The following is a 12,409-nucleotide window of genomic DNA, read 5'->3' on the forward strand; positions in this document are numbered from 1 at the left end:
AACCATTTTCCTTCACTTTCCCTACAGATTCGTATTATCTTTCAATTCTATTTTTCCATGAACTTTTTGAAGTATCCTTATATGTCACTGATGTCTGTCCCCGCCCGCCCTGCCCCCCACCTTCAGCCAAGTAAATCTGGTTGTTTCTATGACCTGCTGGCTACTTTTGAGGGTTGTGAGCAGCTCTGTACAGTTACCCTCCTGGAGGGTAACAGAGCCCACCCCCCAGCCCCACCACACTGTACAGTCAACACGGGATGAAAGAGAGTTTTAGGGGAACATACCACACAATTTTTGTTTTAATACTTCTGAATTGATCTTAATGTGCATTAGGAAAATAAACCCATGAATTCATACATACTATATATTATTTAAACTGTTTCCTCTTTAAATAAAGCTAAGTTTAGAAAAGGAACAGATTTGAAGAACCGACATTGATGGACTAAGAAAACAGAAGTTTATAGGACATGGCACAGTGAACGTGTATGCCTTAAGTCGGCCTGAGGTTGGAGAAACCCTGTTTCAGGGGATTTCAAGAGAAGGTGACCGTGGAGACTCAAAGTGTGTTGTGTCCTGTTAGAAAAACACACATTCTTTTTCCTGAGAACTTTAAATCATTGTACTGACATGAAAACCACTCTAGTTATTTTGCTTTTGTATTTTGTACCTAATTTGTGTATTATTCTCAGTATCTTATGACAGCATACTTATTTCCTTTAATATATGTAAATTTACATATATGTGGCGATTTTAAAGTATAATTTTTATAACATTTCAGGACTAGAATTATTTTTCCTTGAGGGACACATTTTCCATCTTACAATGAAAGTCAGCTGAATATAAGGCTCTGCATATAGGAAATTACTTTAGAGACAAATTTTCAATATCTTTTTACTTAAAAATGAGTTGTGCTGTATTAAAAAACAACTTTATCCAATTACAATTATTTCTTTATTTTACATTCTGCCTCATTCCATATAGATTTGAGACAGCTCATAGCCAGAACACATATGATAAAATAAAAATTAAAAAACTAAAACAGAGGGCTGGCCCGGTGGCGCACTGCTACAGTGTGCAGCTTGGGAGCGCAGTGGCGCTCCCGCCAAGGGTTCAGATCCCACATACAGACCTGTTCTCGCTCACTGGCTGAGCGAGGTGCGGGCGCAGCACCGAGGGTTGCGATCCCGTTGCCGGTCCTGGTCCGGTACGGGCGCGATACTGAGGGTTGCAATCCATTGCCGGACATGAAAAAAGACAAAAAGGAGAAAAAAAAAAAGAAAAAAACTAAAACAGAAAAAGAAAAACTAAATAAATTTTTGAAAAACTAAAACTGGCAGTTAAAAGTAGAAAGCCAAAGCAAGGGCAAGTAAAAACATATATGCAGACTCTACGGACCCAAGTGGTTAAGATACTACAGTTGAGTTTCAAATTTGGCTCTGAGCTCCCTGGCAGCAAAAGAAAAAAGAGACACACAATCATTTCATAATTTGCATTTTTAGGAAAGAGGAAGCATGTCTGTTCCTCTGGGAAAGCAGAGCTTTTCCTAGGACTTAGCTAAACAACAAAATTTCTTACTCAGTACAGAGGGATCATTGCATGATGTAACAGACAACATCCTTGGGATTCCTAAAACAAAGGGAACAGAATAGCTTCCCTGACACCATCAAAGATGCCAAAAGGGAGCACGGAGAAGCCAAGCCCAGCCACAACCAGGTAAAGAGCACACCAGAAACACCCTTTCCACGCAGGTAGCCCACCGTAACCACCTCAATTGCCATGGCTGCCGCAAAAGCAGCTAGTTGCTATAGCAGTAGTCATAGCCACCGTGCAGGTGGCACGCCAGAAGCTCAATTGCATTGACACAAGGAGAGGCACCAGAAGAAACCAAAAAAAAAGAACAGTTCCTCTTTGTCCACAAAGCGCACTCCAGAGTAATAGAAGAAGCATCTGCTATACAATAACAGTGGGGGACCTGAACACAACTCTCAGCACTGAACAGATCATCTAAGCAACAAATCAACAGAGAAACAGTTCATCCTTCTGTTTGATGAGGCCAAAAGCCTTGAATCTCTCCCATCCTTCATTCAACCTATCAGGAAAATTCTTGGTTCCGTCTTCAAAATATACCTAGGATCTGACCATCTGACCACTTCTCACCACCTCTGCTGCCACCACTTGGTGTGAGCCACTGGTACCTGTCACCTGAAATATGCAGTGGCTTCTTAGTAGACCTCCCCACTTCCCTCCTGCCCCCCTCCCCCACACACTGTCTAGTCTCAACCCAGATGCCAGAGTAATCCTTTGAAACGTAAATCATACCATGTCATGTTTGAGCTCAAATCCCTAGCATGGCTCCCCATTTCCCTCAGGGAACATGGCAATGTCCTACAAAGCCATAAGGCTCCACATGACATGGCCCCTGTTACTTCTCTGACCTCACCCCTCCCTTTGCTTCAATCACGTCACCTCTTTTGCTGTTCCTTGAACACATCAGACACACTTCTAACCTTTGCCCGAGCTGTTCCCCTGCCTGGGACTCTTTGTCCTAGACACCTGCATGGCTTTCTTACTTTTCCACTATCATTTTCCCAACAAAGCCAACCTTGATTGCTGTTTAAAGTTTCGCCTTCCTTGTCCTCTGTCTCCCCTCCACTCCCATCCTTTCAATGCCCCTTATCCTGCTCAGCTTTTTCTCTTTCCTGTTGTTCCTATCTCCTTCTGGCAATCTGTTTAAAGTTTCACCTTCCTTGTCCTCTGTCTCCCCTCCACTCCCATCCTTCCAATGCCCCTTATCCTGCTCAGCTTTTTCTCTTTCCTGTTGTTCCTATCTCCTTCTGGCAATCTATACAGATGTGCCTCGATTTACCATGGGGTTATGTCCCAATAAACCCATCATAACTTGAAAATATCATAAGTCAAAAATGCATTTAGTACCCCTAACCTACTGAACATCTTAGCTTAGCCTAGCCTCCCTCAAACATGTTCAGAACACTCACATTAGCCTACAGTTGGGCAAAATAGTCTAACACAAAGACTGTTTTATAATAAAGTGTTGAATATCTCATTTAATTTATTGATCATTGTACGGAAAGTGAAAAACACAATGGTTGTATGGGTTCTTGAAGTAAGCTGCCTTCACACAATGGTAAAGTTGAAAAATCATAAGATGTTGGCATCATGTCTAGAGTCAAAAAGAAAAAAAATCATAAGTCGAACCGTTGTAAGTCAGGGACAGTCTATATCATTACAAGGGGTCTTCAAAAAGTTCACGGAAAGACTTGTATTATCTTTTTTGTTTTTTCCTGGGATGGGGGGAACTGGCTGGTATGGGAATCCAAATGCCTGACCTTGATGTTATAAGGCTGCACTCTAGCCAACTGAGCTAACCAGCCAGCCCCTGTATTATCTTTTAATTCCATTTTCCATGAACTTTTTGAAGTACCCTCATATATTATATAATTTACTTATTTATTATTGTATCAGTTAGAATAGGCTGGATTATGCTACAATAACAAACAGCCCCCAAATCTCAGTGACTTAAAAAAAACAACTGTTTATTTCTCACTCATGCTTCATGTCTCAGGGATATAGGCTGATTAAACAGGCACCATCGTAAATGTTTCCAGTTTTCATGTCAGAGGGCAGAGGAAAAGCTCTGGGGGCCTCACACCAGCAATTAAATGCTCTAGCTCAAGTCACACATCCCTTCTTCTCACAATTCATTGGCCAGAACCGGTCACACCAAGTTGCAAGAGGACCAGGAAGTAAAATCCTACCATGTACCCAGAAGAGGGGGAGCTGGAAATACATGGAGAACAGCAGTAATGACTACTACAGTTTTGCCCATTATTATCACCTGTCTTCCCCCTCTAGAATGTAAACTCCACAAAGTCAAGTACCTCCAGCACCTAGAACAGTGCCTAACAGTAGGTGCTCAATAAATATTTTTTGAGTGAACAGATGGATTACATGGTTAGATTTATACCTGGAACAGAAAGTTAGGAGTTCGATATAAACCCCAAATCAAAAGTGTACACTGCAAACATATAGGCCAGAGGTTCTTAATCTATTTCTGTGGTGTTCTTGAAACCCATGAAATTAGCTTCAAAATATTTCCAAGGGGCGTGGGGGATAATTGAAAGTTGGGGTCTTGAAGAGGTGATTAAATTGTAGGACCATGCTGTAATGAATGGATTAATAATGGTGGTCAGGCGCATGGTTCTGACAGGTTTAAAAGAAGAGCATATGAGAAGTTCTCTCTCTTTGCTCTGCCATTTTTTGCCATGTGAGACCCCTGCATTGCTGTAAAGCCACCACCAAGAAAATCTTCACTAGGTATGTTTCTGGACTTTGGACATCCCAGCCTCTGAAACTGTAAACACTAAATTCATTTTCTTATAAATTACCCAGTTCTAGGTATTTTGTTATAAGCAACAGAAATGGACTAATATACCATGCCAAAAAGAAAAACCAAAACAGGATCTGAAGAGATAAAGCAAGCATCAGAAATAGACTCAGAACACACAGATTTTGGAATTACAATGTAGGAAATACATAATCACTATGATCAATATATTAAGAACTCTAATGGAAAAAGTACACAACATGCATGAACAGATGGGTAAGGTGATAGAGAAAGGGAGACTCTAAGAAAGAATGACAAGGAAATACTGGAAATCAAAAACACTGTCATAGAAATTAAGAATGCCTTTGATAGGTTCATCAATAGGAAACAAGGCAAGAATCAGGGACCTTAAAGATATGTCAATAGAAAATTCCCAAACTGAAATACAAAGAGAAAAAAAAAGTATTTGAAACACACACACACACACATGCACACACACACACACAGACACACACACACCTCAGAACACCCAAGAACTGCAGGACAATACCAAAAGGTATAAATACACATACCTGGAATATCAGAAGGAAAATTAAGAACAGAGAAAAAGATGTATTTGAAATGATAATGGCTATAAATTTTTCAAAATTAATGACAGACAACAAACCACAGATCTGGGAAGCTCAGAGAACACTAAGCAAGATAAAGACCAAAAAATCTATACATAGGCATATTGTATTCAAAATTCAGACAACCAAAGATGATGAAAAATGTTGAATGAAGCCAGGGGCTGGGGGGAGAGGGACACCTTACCTACAGTGGAACAAGAAAAAGAATTATGTCAGACTTCCCATCAGAAACCAGGAAAACAAGAAGAGAGTGCAGTGAAACATTTAAAGTGTTGGGCAGGGAGGGGAAATACACCAACCTAGAAATCTATATACAGTGAAATTATCCAAAAGTGAAGGAGAAATAAGAACTTTCTCAGAAAAACAAAAACTGAGGAAATTCATCACCAGGAGACTTGTCCTGCAAGGAATGTTAAAAGAAAAAGAAATATTTAGGGCCAGCCCGTGGCTCACTCGGTAGAGTGCGGTGCTGATAACACCAAGGCCCCGGGTTCGGATCCCACATAGGGATGGCCGGTTTGCTCACTGGGTGAGCGTGGTGCTGACAACACCAAGTCAAGGGTTAAGATCCCCTTACCGGTCATCTTTAAAAAAAAAAAAAAAAGAAAAAGAAATATTAAAAGAAGTTCTTCAAAGACAAGGAAAAGATATAGGTCACAATTCCAACTCACATAAAGAAATAAAGAGTGTTGGAAAAGGAATAAAGAAGGCAAAATAATATTTTATTTTTCTTATTCTTAATTGATCTAATAGATAACTGTTTCTTTAAAGTAACAATAGCTACAATGCATTTGGTGATGATAGCAAATGGATTAGTGAATGAGTGACAACAATGTTATAAGTGAGGCAGGACAGAATAGGGACACGCCCCAGAGAGTCTGATCGTAAGTATTCAGACTGGATTGGCACTCGCAGTTAATAAACCCATAGTGAGCTGATGACAGCTTAACCACCCCACCAATCAGCAAGCTGCACCTGGAACTTTGCAGATTACAAAATCCACTGCACCCGAGCACTGGAAGGGACAAATGTGCAGACAACTGCTATATGACCTTCCACCCATGATGTCAAACTGGAAAGGACAAAGTTAAAGAGAATGTGACTTCACTGCACATGACCAGAGACTTCAGAAACTCAGGGACTCATGACAGGAAGCTGATGCAACCTCACATAGGCCTATTAGGCCTTAATTACCCTAGATCCTTCCCCACAGCCGAATATCCCTCCCCTTAGGATAGAGAAACACCCCTGTCCCAGAACAACATATAAACCCTCCTCTTAAGAATCTAGGGGTGCTCCCGACTCGTGGGGGATGCCCACACACATTTCTGCACGTACTTTCAGTTCACAATAAAATCCTACTGTTTTAATGTTCCGTCTGTCTGTCCCTCTTCCTTTTTCTTTCACTGAGCAGGTGCTTGCCGTGATGTGGACTCCACTCAGTCCCATGAAAGTTTCTCCTTCACAGCTTGGCCAAGAACCTGGAACTGCTGCCCAGTAACATAAGGAACAGGAAGGAAAAATTCAATATATTGTGTTATAAGGTACACGTGAAATGATACAGTTTTATTCGGAGATGGACTTAGATTAGTTATAAATGCATACTGCAAACTCTAGGGCAACTGTTAAAAATTATAAAAAGCAGTATTATTGATAAGCTAAGAGACTAGAGCAGATTTAATCATATAAAATGCTCCATTAAAACTGGAAAAGACGGGCTGGCCCGGTGGCGCATTGGATAGTGCGCCGCTTGGGAAGCGTGGCGGCGCTCCCGCCCGAGGGTTCGGATCCCACATACAGACCGGTTCCCGCTCACTGGCTGAGCGAGGCGCGGGAGCGACACCGAGGGTTGCGATCCCGTTGCCGGTCCCTGGTCTGGTACGGGGCCAACACTGAGGGTTGCGATCTGTTGCCGGACACAGAAAAAGACAAAAGACAAAAAAAAAAAAAAAAAAAAAATACTGGAAAAGACAGGAGAGGGAGGATATGGAAACAAAAAACAAGTACAATGAAAACAGCTACAAATGTGGTAGATGTGAGTCAACTATATTAATAAACATTTTAAGTGTGAATGGCCTGAATACAACCATTAAAATTCAGAGATTGAGAATGGATTTTTTAAAAAAATTTTTTTTAAAGCCCAAACTAGGGCCGGCCCAGTGGCGCACTTGGTAGAGTGTGGCGCTTGGGAGCGCGGCGGCGCTCCCGCTGAGGGCTCGGATCCCATATAGAGACTGGTCCACTCACTGGTTGAGCGCGGTGCGGGTGCAACACCGAGGGTTGCGATCCCGTTACCGGTCATGAAAAAAGAAAAAAAAAGAAAAAAAAAAAAAAAAACCCCAAACTATATGTTATCTACAAGAAACTCACTATAGTGGATTAAATAGTGTCACCTGGAAATTCAGATCCACTTGGAACCTCAGAATGCAACCTTATTTGGAAATAGGGTCAACAATGTGATTGGTTAAGATGAGGCCATACTGGATAAGGACAGATCCTAAACCCAATGATTAGTGTCCTTATAAGATGAAGAGAGGACATACAGAGGAGACAAAGCCATGTGAAAACAGTAGCAGAGAAAGAAGAGATGCTTCTGCGAGCCAAGGAGTGCCAAAGATCGCAGGAACCTCCAGGGTTGGAGGAAGCACATAAGGATTCTTTCCGGGCCGGCCCGGTGGCGCACTGCTACAGTGCGCCGCTTGGGAGTGCGGCGGCGCTCCCGCCGAGGGTTCGGATCCCACATACAGACCGGTTCCCGCTCACTGGCTGAGCAAGGTGCGGGTGCGGCACCGAGGGTTGCGATCCCATTGCCGGTCCTGGTCCAGTACGGGTGCGACACTGAGGGTTGCGATCCGTTGCCGGACACGAAAAAAGACAAAAAAGGAAAAAAAAAAAAAAAAAGGATTCTTTCCTGGAAGCTTCAGAGGGAGCACAGCCCTGCTGACACCTTGATTTTGGACTTCTAGCTTCCACAATTGTGAGAAAATAAGTTTTTGTTTTAAAATACTTTAATGCAATATGTTTTATAGAACAGCGTTTTTCTAACATTTTTATTTTTATTTTTTTGCAATATTTTAAAAAATCAAAGTTAACTCATAAAAACCCATGATGAGCAAAATATCAAATTTTTAAATACAGACAGGATCTGTATGCCTAATCTTTCCATCTGCCTTGGGCTCCAGTAGGGCTTATATGGCATGCCACTGACCCTGTGCCTCAGCAGCCTGGCCCTGGAAGGACAAAAGGACACCAGCTGCACCAGTCAGGATGGCTGGGCAGGGGCAGGCCAGACCCTGGTGTCCAGCAGCATCAACTTAGATGCAGCAACAGTGGCACCGGGACAGATACCTGGGATGCTCCCTGGCTCTGCTCACCGGGTGCCGACACTTGAGTGGTCACGTCACTGCCCACTTCAGGCCAGGGCTAGGCCAGGACCCACTTCATGTCCCATGTCAGCCTGATACCTATATGGCTCAGGACCTCAGGCTTGGTCTCTGCATAGAGCTGATAAGCTGCCTATTGGCACTGCCCACAGAAGGGGACCCTTGCTAGCACTGTGTATCTCTGCCTTGCTTTTTTGTTTTTTTATTTTTTTTTAATTGATGTAAAATTTATTTCATTTAAGATAAACTATTTTAAAGTATACAATTCAGTGGGATCTAGTACATTCACAATGCAACCACCACCTCTAACTAGTTCAAAACATTTTCATCAGCCCAAAAGGAAACCACATACCCTCCCTTGTTGTATAACCAAGACCCTTTATAACATGACGCTGAAGAAAATGGCAAAATCCAGTCCCAGTGGGGACACTTGGTTTACTCAGGGGAGATTAGTACAAGTTCTCTGTGTAGTGATGGAGGTAGGCACAGAGCTGGGGGGTGGGGGTCGAAGGATTTCCTGAACTAAGAGTTGGCTCTACCCTCCAGGGGTCCACCATCTTCCAGCTGAGATACATGTGGACAGGAGGCAGAGTGTTAGGGGATTCTCTGGTTGAACTTTGAAAGACAGCAAATGGGGGGTGGGTGTGGGGAGAGATAAGGGCACAACCTCAGAGTAGCAAGCTGGCCAATAGAAATAGCTACTGCTGGGCCTCCTGTCCTTGCAGTAGTCAAGGACACACCTTTTCCCTCACAATTACTGCAGCAGAGCTACAGGACGATCCCTGAGGATTTTCCACCCTGAGGTTCTCTGGTCCCCTCATGGACACGTCATGGTACAAAGTTAAGACCCATGGGCCTGGTGTCCTTCACCCTTCCTGCAAAGGCCCAGCCAGGTGGTGGTGTTTATCTCCAAGGCAAACAGAGAGCTGCCCCTGTGTCTATGACTGGCTGTATTTGCTGACAATGTCACATCCCTTCTGAGCTTCCTGATCGATATGACTCAAGGGTGAGTTGCTGGTCAAGGTGAGTCATGCCTTGACCCACCCTAATAGGAAAGAATGTGGCTCCAGGAGTGACCCAGTCCTTGGAGAAGGCAGCTGGAGTGAAACCCTACAGGATGAGATGTAGCTACTGACATAAAGATTGCCAATTGAGGGGTGTCTCAGACCCCCCAACCCTTACTCAGCACCTTGCTGTAAATTTTGTCAATGCCACAAGGGCAAAGCTCACAGTATCTCGTTCCCGTTTTGCAAATGAGAAAAAAAAAATATGCTCCACATGGGAAGTGTCTCGCCAAGAACACACAGCAACAAAAGAATTTGCTTACTATCTGGTAGCAGAGGTAGCAGGATCAGCCCAGGAGCAATGATTTCAAAAGACAGAGAGGGGGACGGAAATCTCATGAGAGAGGTGGGCAGAGCCAGGATGTAAAAAATCTATCAGGTTTCCGAATCTCAAGTGTGGGCCCAAATTTCAGCAGCATGTCCCAGGGCTTCCATCAAAGCAGCCTTCTCCAAATGGTGGCCCAGGGGCAGTTTTCTTCCCCCCTGGTTACGAGGACCACTATGGCTCCTACACTTTTCTACCGTTGTGACATATGGGCCAGCAAAAATAAATCAGAAGTTTCACTCTATAAAAAAAAAATTCACTAAACTTGAAATGCGTCTGCACAGTAGTTGCACAATCTGTGAGGGCATGGAAATTACACATGACTTGACCAACCAGGCTGGGAGCCTGGAGGTAGGGTGAAAGAGCAGGCCAGCAAATCTCTGCAGGAGCTGCAATCTCTGTCGACAGCAGAGATCAAAGGCAGCCTCCAAGGAGAAAGGAGGGAGCAGCAGCCTGTGACCTTCCCTCTGCCTCCACTCAGGCCGCCCCCACCGGGCCCTGGATCCTCCACCCTCGCTCTTGCTCATTCCTTGGAGGAGTCTGGCGGGGAAGCACACCTGGCAGCCCTGTGGCCACGTCTCTTGAGAAATGCCCTAAGGGAAAGAAAGCATGGCCTCTCACCACCCCCTCAGGGTCATCTGGAGCACTTCCCATCCCCACTCCTATGGACCAGGGCAAGGACGCCTGGGGACAAGACATGACTTGCTCCAATTCACAGGGACTGGCCATTATCACTGAGACAGAAACTACATTCACCAGACCTACTGTTTTTCCCACTATGTTGAGCACACTGTACTTGTATACCCTATCCCACTTGAGTCCCCTGTCACCAAGTCACCATCGGAACTGGCCTAGCAGTCTAGGGCTACTCCGGATTGTGTAAGTGGGTTTTTGTTGCAGCTGATTTCAGAGGTACACTGGCCTGGAAACATGGCAAGGCACAAATGCCGCTCCTTTGTCCCAGCTGCCACGCCTACATGGAGGAAGAATCCATTAGATTCCAGACTCGGGAGTCTACTTAAAAAGCAAACAGCTGGCTCAGTCAGGGTCGGGGGAGAGGCAGACACCCAAATAGTTTGACTGTTTAGTGTCAAATATCCAAATGTTTCAGAACCAAAGGAGCTCTAAATGACATTTTGTGCCATGAGTAAACAGCCAAGATCTCATGTCCTTTTGCATTCAGAAGACAGCTGCTGCTATAAAAGAAATCTTCCAAGAATTATGAACTCAATTACAGGTCCAGAGATGTATCATCATTTTAGCTAATAATAATGCATGAATATCTTCCTATTCAAGAACCTCTGAAGATATCATCATTGCTGTTTTGTGGGAAGTCTTGCAGTAACATGAGTGACTCAAAAGCAAAGCATATGACTTATCTTTAAAAGGACCATATTTGCCAGCACTGAAAAATGATTCCAAAACGTATTTCTTGGAAAAGTGGGTGTAAAATAATGTTCTTCATTTAAAGTGAAATAAAGAGCTTTGGAAAGTGATCTAAGGATGTCAACTCACAGACAATAGGGGATTTTCAGGAGAGTCCCAATTTTAATAACATCTCCCCCTGTGGATTCCATTACCATACTTGAATTTGGCAGCCCACAGGTCTTTTGTTTTATCCCCAAAATATGGTCATCCCCCAAATGAAGGACTTTAAATGTAGTAAAAGTTTCAAGAACTTTCTTGCCATTTGGAATGTTTGTTTGAAGATTCATTGGATTTGTATATGTCGAATTCAACACTGTCTTAAGCTCTTCTGTTGGGAAAATAGAATAATTTAATCAGGCCCTCTCACCTTAGGTCCAGTTGGGGGTGCTGCAGTGCATTCTTCATAAGTAAATTGTGTGTGGGTGGAGTTAGTATGCATGCGTGGCGCAACCACCTGGCTGGTATCTAGTGCCTCGGGTGTCTGCCACGTGCAGCCATGCTCTCCAACCTACAGCTTCCATGGACCTTTTTGCCGGTTACCTAGCTCATAGACCTGCGTGTGAGGGGTCTGGTGATCCAGCTGGCGTGTGAAGGGTTTGTGACCCAGTCTGTGAATGGGCTTGAGGAGTCTGTGAGCTGAGACCCGGCCCTCGCTCGACAATTGGCATAGTCAGCAAGATTACGGGCAGGTAAAAGAGCACATCTTCCAAATTTTAAGAACAATACGTGTCACTTAGGAATGCTTTCAGCTGCAGAGAGCAGAAAATTCAGAACTCACTGGTGCTGTGGGAGTCCCAGGCTCTCTCCACGCAGCCAATCTCAGCTTGTGGATGTTCAGTCCTGCTTGTGGCTTTGGGCTTGCAGCATGGCAGCTACTTCTTGTATGAACATCACATCTGCTTTTAGGAGGCCAGGGAAAAGGCTGCCTGAACCCCAACTATTTCACTTTCTATAGCCTTCTCAGTTTACTTTGTCTCTATGGCCAGAATGTGTCTATTTTACCACTCCTAACTGCAAGGAAACCAGAAAATCACATTTTTTAGCTCACTAGCCCTTATAGTCAAAAAAAAAAGGATGATGTATCTGCCCTTATATGCCTGCTTATTGCCTTACCAAGGCTATACCACAAGGAAACCAGAAAATCACATTTTTTAGCTCACTAGCCCTTATAGTCAAAAAAAAAGGATGATGTATCTGCCCTTATATGCCTGCTTATTGCCTTACCAAGGCTATAC

At 43.7% G+C, this 12,409-nt stretch overlaps 1 pseudogene; it reads left to right on the top strand.

Annotated features, from left to right (window-relative positions):
* The window catches only part of LOC103588396, a 50,220-nt pseudogene that overhangs the window by 32,611 nt on the left and 5,200 nt on the right, over positions 1-12,409 (top strand).

Source organism: Galeopterus variegatus, unplaced genomic scaffold, assembly GCF_000696425.1.
Source record: "Galeopterus variegatus unplaced genomic scaffold, G_variegatus-3.0.2 Scaffold566, whole genome shotgun sequence".
NCBI lineage: Eukaryota > Metazoa > Chordata > Mammalia > Dermoptera > Cynocephalidae > Galeopterus > Galeopterus variegatus.